Below are 15300 nucleotides of genomic sequence, written 5' to 3'. Positions count from 1 at the left end.
CACACACACACACACACACACACACTTTTTGAGCACTGCCCATTGGTTCCAACATCAAGCCACGGTGATATCTGTACGCTAAGCATGCCAGGCAAATACCACAATGTAACCCAAATCAAGCTCCAGCAAGTGAAAATGTGTCTGTGGGACATTCTCTGCGTGATGACCTTCACACACTGTTCTCAGTGACTGTAGATCACTCCAGCAACTGCCTGATAACACATCTGCTCCACTCAGTGCCACCACTTATGCCCTCTGGTGGCTATTTTAGCTGTGCCAGCCCCTTCCAAATCAAATCATTTATACCCATTGTTAGTTTTCATGTGTATCAAATTACATTTAAATGAGATCAATTCTTCTGAGTGCTTATCTTTTTATGTCAGTGAGTGTATTTAAGCCTTCACATCATCAAAGGATGTTTTGGTTTTACTTTCTCTCTGAATTCAATAAGACGTTCAAAGTTGGACAGTGGCTCACTCTTGGTCAGCCTGTAATATCTATTGAGCACATCAGTGTTGTGAATTTGAAAACAAAAACAAAAGTTAGCTAAATGAAAGGTAGACAGCAGTCATATGGAGAAACAGCAGCAGGAAAGTGACTGTTGATGATGAAGCCCCAGAGGCAGGAGCAGGTGGAGGAGCCCTGACCACGATCGGGCGGGTGTAGATGTACGGGTGTTCCTGTAGATGAGACACAAAAAAGAACCGTCACAAGCAGGAAATTCGTTTCTTTCACATTTAAATTCAAGAATAGTCTACAGTCCTGCAGGCTGTTTTCTGAAGCACACACAATAGTTTTCACTTATATCGTATTCACAAAAATCCCATAACTTACATTTTTACAACAAAAAAAACTCTGTCATGGATAAGAAAAATTATTCTGTGAAGACCTGCCTAAGTCTTAGCAACACAATTTTAGAAAATCTGGCAAAACAAATAAGGTTTTAGAGAAAGAAAACTCAAACATATGATGTAAATGTACTCTAACTTTCCTGCACGAAAAAAAAAAATCAATTGAAGTTATTTAACTAATAAATTAATTTATTCTTTTTAAAAACATCAACTTCTTGGAAACTGGAGGTGATATTTCATAATACAGTTTATCCAAAATGATAACAAAATCTTCAAATTTCTGGTCAACTTGAAATATTCTTTGGAGGTGATTTAAATTCAATTAAATGATGTCAGTTTATTATATTATATGGTGAAACCTTTCATTTCTCGCTGAATGAAAGGGAGCTGATAATGTAATTACCTGTGTGTGTGTGTGTGTGTGTGTGTGTGTGTGTGTGTGTGTGTGTGTGAGTGTGTGTGTGTGTGTGTATATGTGTTTGTTTGTTTGTCTGTCTGTTAGCAAAATATCTCATGAACCACTGGACAAATTTTAATAAAACTTTCAGAAAGCACTCATTGGATGCACATCTACAAATTATTAACTTTTAAGTCATGGACACCACAGCTAATCAATCTTAGTGAACACAAAAATGGCTCTGACGTTGTCATTTTTACAGATATTCAGCTAAAATGTAATGTGGAAGTAGCTGAAACTGATCCCCAGCAGAATCTCCGAGCACTAATAGATTGTGGAAGATCTTTGCTTAAAACTTTGGCATGCAAGGTGGTGGGCGATATACATTCCTTCCAGTAACGTTAGTTAACAATTATTTTGTTGTAACAGCTTAGCAAAGCCATATAGAGACTTACTTCAGGTGGACAGATGAGGCTGATGGGTTCAGAGAAACTGCTCACCATCATCTTCCTTCCCACAGGCTGAAACTATGAGAAAAACACAGAAATAAGAAGTTAATTCACATTGTTTTCACTCCTGAAAGTTGTTTTTATCATGTTTTACTTTCTAATTCATTCCTATCTGAGAACTGATGTTCCATCAGACTTCTATCCTTGGTAAATTCTTCTGAATAGCTTGTTAACCTTGAACCTTTTGTGTCTCTGCTTTGAAATATATCAGCGTAAGTCTCTGTTCACCATGTTGTTCCACAGTCCTTTGGCCAGCTCCTCCTGACCCCTCATGGTGAAGTGGAAGCAGTCGTGGGTGAAGAAGGTCATATCAATTTTCCCATTCTGCTTAAAGAAACAAAACAATTTACTGATGCAATGTGGTGTTAGTAAGACATGCTGTTTTTATAGCTTCTCATCACGATCATTTCAAAATCAAAGCGTTGTCACATCAAGGAGCCTTGTGATCCAGCCCCCATCATGCACAGTTTCACACTGATTCATCTCCTGAAAGCAGACACTGGTGCCACACCAATATGATTTTGTTTGCAGTGTAGTAGATTACCGGGAGGCGTGGAGGTTGTGCGTGCTTCAAAAAAGGCTGCAGAATGACGGCAAAGTCCTCCCTGAAGAAACGGCCGCTGTTCAGGAGCTCCTCGAGTCTTTTCTGCAGTTAAAAGTTAGTAACTAAACAATCTACTATAGTCTCATGTTTTCCTGATATCCAATACAAACACCCACAGTCCTTAGAGAAAGCTGTAATCCTGAAATTAAACTGTGGCATGAATTTCTTTAACCCTCCTGAAGCCCTTGTAACCAAAGAGAGGAAAAGAAGCCCTTGTAACTTCCACTGGAGAGTTACGCAACTCGGTACTATGCAGAGTTTTGTAGAATGAAATAAATAAATGGCACCTGATACTCCAGATTGAGCTTTAACAACTCCTGCAGCTCTGGAGATTTGGACGCTGGCTCCACCAGGCACGAGCAGAAAGCCCTTAAACAGACAAAGAGTGACAACGAGCTAAAATCTGAATTTATTCTGAGACTATAAAAATGAGACCGTGGTAAGATGTGTATTTGTGACCCTTAATAAGCCTTTTAAGATGATGAACACTGAAATAGAAGACCACACACACAATTTGATAATTTCAAGATCTTCTCTAGACTTCAACAATGCTTTAATGCTCATATAGATGGTAAAACTGACTAAAACCAGCTCACCGCTGAAGAAGGCACCCTGGGGAGGGCTTCTTTACCTCCCTCAAGGCCTGCATGGGCGGGATCTCAACCACGTTGACAATCATACGGGGAACCTGAAGTACAGTATGGAGACTTGGGTTGTAATAAATTCCAGCACTATATACTCACCACCTTTTGCCCTCTAATATTTTTACATTACCTCGTTCATCAGCATTTCCAGAGAGACGGTCATATAATGTATGTAGTTGTCCACTGTAAAAAGAGTCTAAGAAAAATGGAGATTAAGGCAAGGAAAAAGCTTTTTATTTCAAACAAAATTCATCCTAACAAAAGAGAAGAAGACTAACCTTATCTTTGCAGTAATCGCAGATGTCATTCATGCCTATAAGAATAGTTAGAAGCTTCCAGTCCTCCTCAAAATTCAGACCCTAAAGTAACAAAAACCAATGGTTCAGAGTTTATATAAAATTAACCTATCACATCTTTGTTTTAACATTTTTCAAGAGGAGTGAGCCACTTCTGTACCTCATAACCGCTCAGTGTTTCAATGAAACGTCTTGTCTGCTTGGGCAGGTTGCTAAAAAGTGAAAAGAAAAACTTTATTTATGTTATCCTGTGTGGTTGAAGCCTGAATCCTAAAAGAAAACAGCAGTGCATTTAGGCTGACGGGAAAAAAGGCAAATCTCTAAACCAGAAAGACAAATAATCTCATTAAATCTGTATTGCTGCAGGTTGTTATCACAGCTTGTTACAGGGATGAGTTCTTACAAGGTGTTTTCTCCAGTCACAGCCAGATTTAAGCCCGTGTCCTTGATATGAGCTGGCATCCCATTGATAGTCTTTCCAGGAGAAGCACCCACAAGATTGGGGTTGAATAACTTGAGAATATCTAAAACAGATAATAAGATATAATTTTTTTTTAAAATGCAGTGGGTTTTAATTTTGTTGCATAATATAAATAAATAATGACCATCTTACTTGGCAAAGTAATAACATCTTTTAATGTGCCAAAGCCGCCGATACTTCAAATGAAAACAAAAATAAAATTAGAAATAAAGCAATCTGCATACATTTAATTGTGTGAAAATATACCATCTTTAAAATATAGATAAATAGAGAACTTTTTGACTCAAAAGATAAATGTTTAAGCATAACAGACTACACTTTTTTAAAGGTTTCATGGTAGGTTTCCCTTTCTAAATGCCCGATCTTACCTCCACGACAGCTGGCGAAACTCTATAGGGAGCCCAAGCACAGTGGTAGCATTAACACCTACTGCCGCCTGAGCAGAAAAGACAGCGTCTGATCATTTAAGATGACCTTAAGGCTTTTTTTCATATGTCTTCCATTTCGACTGTGCTTTTGTTGCAGCAATATTTAATGGTTATGATGTAATTTTGCACACCTTTTCAAAGCAGAGCAAATGTGCAAAATTACTGTAGACATTTCAGGTGATAGATTTTCCACTACTGGTGCTGCAGAGAGAAAATAAACACCTACTGTCAAAGAATCCCCCAGAGCAGCGATGACTTTAATATCTGCCGGCTTCACAAATTCAACTTAAACCAAATGGGAGAAGGGAAGCAAAGTGAGACACGAAGTGAAAGTCAGTTACATCCAGTTAAGCTTCAGGTAGATTAAACTTGTGGTAAACTGGGTGTAAACGAGGCAGACCTGAAGTGGGTACGGAGGGAGAAGGGCTCATGTCTGGACACTGGAATGAAGGATGTTTGAGGTTCACAGTCTGACTTGTTTTCACATTGTTCTGAAGAAGTTAAGAGAAGAAGAACCACTGCGTCACAATCAAACACGTTCATTTCGTTTTCATGAACTCGGTGACTCTTGTTTAGCTTTGGGTCTTCAGTGAGCTCCCTGTGCTCTGCACATGCTCAGGATGTCTGCTGAGGAGGATCATCAGCTCACTTCTGAAAGAACTCTGTTAGATGTTCAGATATCATCACGTTTGGTACGTTTTGTTAGTCCGTTCATGCATCTCCTTATCTGCTCAGCACAGTATAAAATGTTTTTGTCCTATCTGCATCATCATCATCAGGCTCTAGCAGTTCTGACCCGAACAAATGCAAAGAAACAAAGAAAAAAAGTTTGAGTTTTTAATCTTTTTTTTTCTTTTTCTTTTTTTTTTTTAAAGTTCATGACAGCACAATTAGAAAAGTACTGAAAAAGCATGGATTGTTTGGAAGGGTTGCAGGAGAAAACCTGTTCTCTTTAAGAGGACCATGTCAGCACGACTTAGGTTTGGAAAGGTTCATTGAATAAACTACAAGACTTCTGAACTATTAGTCAAAAGTACAGATGTTTACCCATAATGCAGCATGTTTAGGAAAAACCACATCATACCAACTGTATGGTGGTGGAGGACTCCTTACAGTCACTGAGTCGATCATGAACTCCTCTGTAGATTCTAGTCAAATGTGAGGCTATCTATCCAACAGCCGAAGATTGGACCAAACTGGGTCATGGTCCAACAGGACAAGGATCCCAAACACAGCAGCTAATCTACAACAGAGCAGCTCAGAAAGAGCAGAATTAAGGTGTTGTAATGATCCAGTCAAAGTCCAGAACTCAACCTGCCTGAAACGCTGTGGTGGGATCTTCAGAGAGCTGAGCAGAAACCAACGTCTGTAAACCTCAATGAACTGAAGCAATGTTGGAAAGAGGAATGGGCCAAAATCCCTCCACAACCATCTGGGCGACTGAGACAGTCTTACAGAAAACCTCTACTCAGAGTTATTGCTGCTAAAAGGGGTTCTACAGGCTGCAGGGTCAGGGGCTGGAGGCAGCTTTTCAGTTCTTCCATTTTGGCTTCATTTATGTTGAATAAATAATGACATGGACTTTGAGTTTTCAATCTTTCCCCATTTTTATTCTCTTGACTTTGTATACTTGACACAATACCAGCTTTTTGAGGCCGCCCATCTCAAGATGGTTTAAATTCAGTTTTCATGCTGTTTTTTTTTTTCTTTCCAATCAGTCAGTTTAAGCACATTTAAAAGAGAACCAGATATAAAAAAAATCATTTGACAAAACTATCAGTGTTTGACTTTTAATAATCCTCTTTACTGTGTTTATGTTCAACAATAAAATCAGGTGTAATCTTACCTCACTGAGAGCCTCCATGTTGCCGTGATTTATGCCGTTTCCTTTAAGAGAGGCAATATTTTCTGAGTATTCAGTTAGGCCTCATTAATTAATCAAAAAAGTACACTTCTTCAAAGTACAGGGTCTGTAGTGTACATGTAGTTCATAATAGGTGCTTTTTTATACCAAATATTAATAAAATAAGTAACAAGACTACTTCAGAAGCTGTCATAACAATAAATACAGACTCACTGACCCATGATGGGGTAGCTCTAGCCTCCAGTTCATTCCAGCACTTACCTTTGACGGAACAGGACACAAACACACATGCTGCCACAGCGATCAAAAGCCTCTCCATAGTCTTGCGTATGGACCACTCAAAGGTTTCCCCTGCAGACGGCACAATGTGATGCTCAGTTTGTACAGCTCTGTCACTTTGTTTTAACCCCTCCATCAAAAGCTGAGTGACAGCCTGCAGCTCCAATAGGAGTCGTTCTGATTATCAGTGTGTCTGATAATACTACAACATGTTCTGTTTTTATTTATAAAGCTAAACATGTAGGCCACAATCAGTCATTCTACTGAGAGCTGTGACACTAATCTACATTTGATAGTTTGTGAGTAACATTTGACACAGAAAGGGCGGTGTTTATATCAAAGGTTCAAAGCAGCAGGTAAATGTCCATGTTCATTTATTTAGTTTATTTACTCATGATGGGAAAATATAATAATTGAAAGCATTAATACAATAGTTTTAGACATGTATCAATGTAAGAATGCTGGAAAATCTTCTGATTGTCCTGCAAACAAATCTTTCCGATCCTTTTAGTAGATGAACTTCATGCGGCTGTACAGCAGTTAGACTCAATTCTTACAGAAAAACAAAAAGGTGGAACAAATCAAATGAGTTTTAGAGACTAAATAACCTAACGAGAAATGTACATGTTAAATGTTTTGTTTGGGCTGAAACAGTGAAAGGCCTAAGCATGGCCTAAATTTCTTTTTCATGTTCGGAGTATGAGCTGCAGCCATCTGAGCTGTGGGAAGACCTCCAAATTAAACTTTTGGTGAGGGGGTGGAAACTGTCGCAGCAGCTGAAGTTGTGTAACATCTTCCCAAAAAAAGAAAAAAATCCACAAGGCTGCACTCATCAACTTGTCTTTAAAATTGGTTTCATGAAATAAAACAAACAATTTACTGAATCAAACCAACCTGTAATGTAAAATTATGAATAAAACTGGAAGAGTGGCTCCAACAGATCCCAGGAACAACCTCCCAGGCCTGAACTGAAGGCCTCAGGGAGAGGACCCGAGCTTAAAGTGAAGCCAAAAAAAACAAAAAGTGAAACTAAAAAAATTCTCTCCATGAAAGCAGAGCAACCTTGGCAGAGTCCAGCACACCAGAAACAAGCCTGACTTTGGTTGTAAAGGCAGCAAATGGCTCTTGGAGGATGCCTGAAGTACCTTTTTAAATAAAACCTTGGAAAACAAATGATCCCCACCTAAAAGAAATATCTAAAAACCTTATGTATTTCAAAAATTTACATGTATTAATACTATTTTTGTAGGTTTCTAACAGCTGGAAAAAAAACAAAGATAAATATATTTTTGAAAGAAATGTCTAAAATTTGTGTATTTACCAGAACTTTTAAAACTAATTTTTTTATCTTAATTATTTTTATAAGTTGCAGACCACTCCAAATCAAAACAGAGATAATAATCTTCAAAAGAAATGTCTGTGGACATCCTGTGTATTTACAATAATTATTAACATTTTTCAGTTTTGCTTTTTTTTCACCCTAAGGAATTAGAGCCACAACAGGCGTCCACCCCCCTCATAACATCAGTTTTGTGCAGCCTCATCAGCAGTGGCAGCCTGTAATGTGGCTCATTCGGTCTCTGTGGCCCCTGCCTCCCAGCTCTGTCGGAGGTAAGAGTTAAAGATCTCCTGGACCGATGACGCTGCCAGATGTTCCCAGCATACTTATATGCCCAGGTGCACTGAGTCTGAGCAGCTTCCTGCCCCGCCAGCTGGTCCAATTCACCATCAGATGGTGATTAGTGGACAGCTCAGCTCCTCTCATTACCTGAGTGTCCCAGACATGTAGTTGCAGACCTGATGACTAAATTACAATATTAAACTTATGAACACTCTAACGCTTGAACAGGGTGTTTGATAAGGAAAGATCACGACCAGCACAGAAGTCCAACAACAAAACACCACTTTGGTTCAGATCAGGCCATTCCTTCCCATCATACCCTCCAGATTACACTTTAATTACTTACATGGTTGTTAAAGTCTCCCAGTAAGACAACTAAGCTCCCAGATGAAGGACCTTACAGGACACCACCCTCTGACCTGCTGTCAGGTGCATAAGTGCAAACAACAGCTGAATACGTTTCCTTGATCTTGTACTCATAAGGATTACAGAAATAGATGAGGTGAAAACTTACTCTGAGAGAAACCCCACTTCTCATTGTGGTCATAGTAAAGGTTGTGGACACCACAGCCAGCTTTTCCTCCTTCTTCTGGAAGAGGAGGTGGAAAATCTCATCAAAGGAACTGAATAAGAACAAAAATCAGGAAAATGATAAAGTACACGATGACTCTTGTGATCTTTGTCTTTAAGATTACCGCAAATGGAGGTCAAAGCTGATGGATAAACTTGGTTTGATTCATTTTATCACCGTCTTCAATCAATCATACATGAACATAAATTCCTGAGGTCAATGATGGAAATGGATGCAACAGAAGCCACAGGTGCAAGAAGCTGATGATCTCTCATGGGACTAAACTGTTTACCTAAACTGGAACTGGAACCAGGTTGCTCAAAGTTGGCAGAAAGAGGAAGCAGGTTAGCATGTCAAAACCCATCAAAGGTTTGAAAAAAAGCAGAGAGGCGGAAGAAGATGTAGATGACAGAAGCTAAGGAGAGGGAAGAGAGGATATGTGCCGTGGCTTATCAGCCGAAAGAGAGCCAAGTGTTTATGTTTGATTTAGGCAACACCGTGGAGAAAAAAATCTTTGTCACAGAGACTAAGTGTGAGGTCAAGAGGAAGTCTCTGTCAGCTAAAGGTTTATTATAAAGTGTATTTAGCGTGCGCAATTCATTTTTTTTGTTCTGAATCTGATAGATATGAATCATTTCTTGCCAATATTAACAACCTTGCTGTCCCAAAGTCACCACTTGATGGCAGTGTTGCATTGTCTTTACACAGTAATGCCTACTTTTTGCACAGTTCTGATCTTGCACTTCAGTTTTTCATGTCATAAAAATAATGTGACAGCTGAAGAGTTTGGGATTTTACTATATAGTTTTGGAAAAATAAAAAACATTTAAAGCTAAGCTCCTTTATCCATTTCTTTGCTTAATCAGTTGGAACCAGCCTGGGATCACTGTAAAACTGATGTAGCCATTTTTGTGTTGTCTGAGGTTGATTAGCTGCAACAGCCATCTTGAATTAAGTTGACTCTAAACGTCAATAATGTACAGCCAATGAATACTTTATGAAAGTGTCACTAGAATGTGTTCATGAGATATTTTGCTAACAGACAGTTTTGACTCTTCCAGTTAACAAGTAAAGCATTCAACAAAAGTGTGGTGCAGTGCGTAGTGCTCAGTGTATGTTTTGGGGATAATGCTCAGCCACTACCAGGCCAAACATGAGTTCATTATTTGTAAAATTAGCTGAGTTATTACTATTTGTGTGTTGGCTGATGTCACTTAGCTGTGGCGGCCATCTTGAATGGGATTGACTTAAAAAGTTCATTGTTGTAGATGTTAATCCTATGCTTACTCTCTGAAAGTTTTGTTAAAATCTGTTCATGGGTTCACAAGATAATTTGCTAAAGACAAACACACACACACAGGCAAAAGAAATAAGCTCTCATACATTTCTTACAATTTCTGAAAGTAATGGTTGTGTCAGCTAACAACACAAACTGATCAAATGTCTGAGAAAACTTGTGCAGGTTAATAAACATTACTTGGGAGAGTTACCAGACTGAGACAGTTTTATTTAAGAATGTATAAAAATGCACAAATAATGAATATAAATGAAAGTGTACATGTCATGGCTATTCATTAAATGCAATTAAAAATACATCAATACCAGTAACTTAAAATCATATTTTCTGCCAGACAGCATCTGTCTCGTCATGAAAACTGACTAAAACCCTTAATCAGCTCCATCTACAGCAGCTGAAACTGGAGATCTTGAAACTGGAGTGAATGGCTTCACTCTGGGATTCACAGAAACATTCAGAGTTGGAAAGTGTTTCACTTTGGATCAGTCGGTGTTGTCCAGTGAATTCATCAGTAGGGTGGTTGTCAATTTAAATGAGAAACAAAAATCAAACTGAATAAAAGGCAGACAACAGTCATAAGGTGAAAGAGCAGCAGGAAGGTGGCTGTCGTTGATGGAACCTCAGAGGAACGGGTGGAGGAGACCTGACTGGAGCGGGTGTAGATACAAGGGTCTTGCTGCAGAAGGAACATGGAGGGAAAACTGTCACAAGACAAATACAACAAATGTATTTGTTTCACATTTTAAAACAATAGTATACAATCATAAAGACCATTTTCTGAAGCATAGTGAAGTTTTCCTTGTAATATGCAGTTCTTCAGATTTTAAATTACCTTGCACTAAATATTAGGGTTTTTCCAGCCTTTTTGTTTTTGGGCGAGTGTAGATATACGGGTGCTCCTGCAGATGGGACACACAGAGCGATAACTGTGACGAGCAGGAAACCATTTTCCTGCAGACCATTATCCAGAGCATGACACAGCAACACAGCCAGGTCACTGTACATAAAGAGAGCTACTAAAACCAACTTCAGGAGACTTTTCAAGCGACTCCACAATCCCTTTCCGTCTGTCGTTCATGTAGTTTTCGGATTTAGGAGGCGAGCTGTAATTTTGGACTTTATTTGTTCCAGTGTCAGAACGTAGCGTGAGCTCAAACAGCCTTTGAAGATTTCACTTATCTTCAATACATTCGGACACAAAACACTGATATGGGTAAATGATCAAATGAACTGTGGAGACCTGCCGGAGTCTCAGCATCACGCTTTTGTCAGATCTGGAAACAAAGAAATGTCTTGGAGAGAAAAGCATTCGTATACAGTATTTTCAGCTGCATATCTAAGGCAATTTTGCAGAGGCAGCAGGTCAAGAACAGAAGCTCAGACATCCCTCACTTTTGAATATGTATGTGTTGCTCTGTTGTAACATATTGAATCTTACCACAGGTGGACAGATGAGACTGATGGGTTCAGAGAATTGCCTCACGATCGTCTTTTTTCCCACAGGCTGAAACTGTGAGCAGGGTACAGAATAAGAAGTCAATATGTGGCATCGCTCGTTGGATTTAGTCTTAAAAGTGTTTCAAGTTATTGTTTCAAATTCATTTTACCACTGATGTTACACAGCATTATACTGACTGTAAATTATTGTGAAGAGCTTGTTAATCTTTACGGTGGTATCTCACTGGGCTGCAACTGTTGGGGACTCGTTGGAGACACAGATTTTCTAGAAAGTATAAAAATTTTACTGCTACTCACACTGGATTGGTGCTTCACCATGCATTTGCACAAATGTCTGACAAAACCTGGTCCATAATTAGCCAGGGCTTTGCACATATTGCCACAAAGAAGCTCTAGCCATCACGAATTATAAAAAGTAAATTTAGAAAGGGTTGACACAGATTCCAGGTGCCCCCAACAACTTTACTTTGAGAAAAAATGTGTCTCACAATTTTTTCTAACATGGTTTTTTTTTTCCCAGCTTCACTCATGCGAGGCCCTGCGACTCATGGAAGGAAGTTGAGAACCTCCACGAATGTTTCAAGACATTTTGGAAACTCTCGTGCAAATGTTGGCGATTTGTCTCCGACAGCAGCAGCCCGGTGCGGCACTACCTTTGTGCCTCAGCTACAAATTAACAGTGCAAGTCTTTGTCCACCATGTTGTTCCACAGTCCTTTGGCCAGCTCCTCGTGACCCTTCGTGGTGATGTGGAAGCAGTCGGAAGAGAAGTAGGTCATATCGATTTCCCCGTCCTGCTTGGAGACACAAAACACACACTTGGATTTAGTAATGAAATGTGGTGTTGGTGACATGATGTTTTGGCTTCTCATCACCAAGTTAGTAAAACCAAAGGCTATGAGTTGTCACAGTAGGAATCCTAATGACTGATTCAGCACTGGAAAGAGTATCAAACTGATTCATCCTCAAAAGCAGACACTTGTGCCACCTTGGTATGGTTGTTTTTTTGGCTTTTACAGTATAATAGATTACCGGGAGGCGTGGGAGGTCCACGTGCTTCAGAAAGGGCTGCAGAACAACGGCAAAGTCCTCACTGGAGTACCGATCATTGTTCAGGAGCTCCTCGAGTCTTTTCTGCGGATAAAAGTTAGCAGCTAAATGATGGTTTCCCTTTTGGCTCTTTTAGAGACGGATGGATCGATCCACAGATGGAACATTAAATCCATAAAGCTGTCCCAAATTTGATTTTTATATTCCTTATTATGCAATTACATTTCAGGAGTCTGACTAATTCTACTAACTCCTCATCAGTGCAGCAGTTAAAAGAACTACACATGGTTTTGTTGAGTGAAGAAAATAAAGTGCACCTGATACTGCAGATTGACCTCCACCAACTCCTGCAGCTCTCGAGATTTGCGCCCAGGCTTTACTATGCACGGACAAAGGGACCTTAAACAAAAAAAAGTGTCAACAAGTCAAAGAATTTCTAAAATAATCTTCCAAAATGAGACCATGATAAGATTTGTGTTTGACACTTTAAAAACCAAACTTTTAGGAGGACGAGCACAGGAAAAAGAAGACCATACACACAACCTGCAACTTCAACGTCCTTTCTCGACTTTAACAATGCTTTAATGCTCATAAGGATGCTAACTAAAACTGGCTCACCGCTGGAGGAAGCACCCTGGGGTGCGCTTCTTTACCTCCCTCAGAGACTGCATGGGAAATATCTGAACCACGTTGACAATCATACGGGGAACCTGAAGCACAAAACGCAGTGACTTCCAGTAGTACATACACAGTACCTTTTGCTGCTTATTTTTTTTACTTTACCTCATTCATAAGCATTTCCAGAGAGACTTTTATATAGTTAACATAGTTGTCCACTGAATAAAGAGCCTAGAAAAAAAAAGATATTAATCATTGCAGGCTAGGAAAATTGTTTTTCTTTTAAACAAAAGTTAATAAGAAAAAGACTGACCTTATTTTTGCAGTAATAACAGATGTCAGTTATGCCGATAAGAATGGTTAGAAGCTTCCAGTCATCATCAAAGTTCAGACCCTAAAATAAAATAAAAACAAGGAGATTTAGAGTTTGTCTAAAAGATAGTCCCATCACAGTTTTTGTTGCACTTCTTTTGTACCTCATAATGCCTCAGTTTGTCAATCAAATGTCTTGTCTGTCTCGGGAGATTGCTAGAAAATAACAAATATTAGTCAACCCTCTGAAGACAAAATGGTCATAAAACAAATGGTGTTCAAATATCCCCTAAACAAAAATATCTCCGCACACAAATTAGTCTGCTCAGGATGCGAGCCACCCCGCTGTAGGCCTCTCACTACCTCCGAGTTGTTTTGTCATTACGTTAGGTACCTAGGTGCGGCTGTCCTGCGGTGTTCGTGTGTGTTTGTGTTTTCTCTGCTTGTGCCTGCCACAAATGTCAGCAAAGAAAGCCAACACCCCGTCACAAGAGCATGAAGGACTCCATCACCAATAAAGTATAAAAGATTACTGAAAAGCATGAGAGTGGTGTATGAGTGATTGGCCTAACCCTAGGATTTATTTGGTCATAATTTGGTCTGTCTCTACATAATTGAAGGGGATTCTTCTTTAAAACAATAACTTTTTTCACCTCCTCCACCCCTGTGCTGCATCTCTGCAACTCCTGAAAGAGTTTGGAGTCTTACCTTTTAATTATTTGATGTTTGGTTCATGTTTCACCTCACAGTGCTTCTAGCAATGCTAGCAATGCTATGGTTGAGATCTACAATTGGTTAACTTTTGTAGTCAAGCCCATTCAAGTTGGCCACCACAGCTAATTGACCTTAGCCAAGACATAAATGGCTATAACTCAGTCAATTTTACAGCTATTGAGTTAAGAACTGGGTCATTCACAACACATTTTCCTTGTGTTATCAGATTGCATAAGCGCTTGTGACATTGCATCACATCATGCATGTTATTTTCAAGGTCTGACAAAAGTTGACTCAGTCATTTCTCAACATAAGATGAAATTAGCTTAAAACTGACATGAAAGGTGGCAGACAATATGTATTAATTCAAGGAATGTTTGGCCTTAATTTTCTGTGTGTTAGAGTGATGAGGTCTTACAAGGTCTTCTCTCCAGCTACAGCCAGATTAAAGTCTGTGTCCTTGATAGGAGCCTTTATCATAACAATAGTCTTTTCAGAAGAAGCACCGATAAGATTGGGATTGAATAGCTTGAAAATATCTGAAACAGACAATGAGATAGATTAAAGAATGCACTGGGTTTCATTTTATTTGTGTAATATAAACAGAGAACAATCAACATCTTACTTGGCAAAGTTATGACATCTTGACATGTCTTGTGGCCTCCAATACTTCAAGTGGAGACAAATTTAACATTAGTAATTTGTTTTTAGTAATCTGCTTGTAAAGGCAAGTTAAATAAATACAATCTTTAAAACTGAAAAAAATAGAGGAAATTTCAATGCTCTAAATTAGTGTTTCTCAACGGGGGCAGTACCGCCCCCTGGGGGGCGTTGAGAGGATGACGGGGGGCGCTGACAGCAATATTTTAAAAAGGGGGCGTTGATATTCTTTTGGGGGGCGTTTGCTTGAAGGTAAAGTTTACACAAAAGATTCACAAGAATATCAGTTTAAACTTTGAACTACTTCCAAAAATATTGTGGCCTGAAACATTAAAACCGGCACAGAACTGCAACTGTATCAATGGTGTTTCTCATCGGCGCAGCTCCGTGCTGCCTTCAGGAGAACGGGACATCAGATTATCGTTTTTATAATTTGTCCCACATAGCAGTTACTTTGTAAACTTTGAGAAAGGAACGCTCTCTTTAGTGATATTACCCTTGGAATTATTTCTTGCTCTTACATGGGTTAATTTCTCTGAAGGATACACCGTGAGTGCATTGTTATCGCAGTGGTTAAACATTTACAAGAGCAATATTCTGTTTTCGGACTTTCCCTGAAAGCGTCCAGCATCCAGACGCACATTAAT

General features: G+C 39.2%; 1 long non-coding RNA gene across 1 annotated transcript; it reads right to left on the bottom strand.

Annotated features, from left to right (window-relative positions):
* Positions 1 to 13026: 13026 nt before the first annotated feature.
* Positions 13027 to 13579, bottom strand: LOC119617985. The gene is made up of 3 exons (XR_005234510.1): positions 13444 to 13579; positions 13281 to 13361; positions 13027 to 13198 (listed from the first exon to the last, which is right to left on the bottom strand). It is a non-coding gene; the product is annotated as an uncharacterized LOC119617985 (long non-coding RNA).
* Positions 13580 to 15300: the final 1721 nt, after the last annotated feature.

The sequence above is a fragment of the Kryptolebias marmoratus genome, linkage group LG19 (genome assembly GCF_001649575.2).
Source record: "Kryptolebias marmoratus isolate JLee-2015 linkage group LG19, ASM164957v2, whole genome shotgun sequence".
NCBI classification, from domain to species: domain Eukaryota; kingdom Metazoa; phylum Chordata; class Actinopteri; order Cyprinodontiformes; family Rivulidae; genus Kryptolebias; species Kryptolebias marmoratus.
This window is presented reverse-complemented; position numbering and strand designations above follow the sequence as displayed.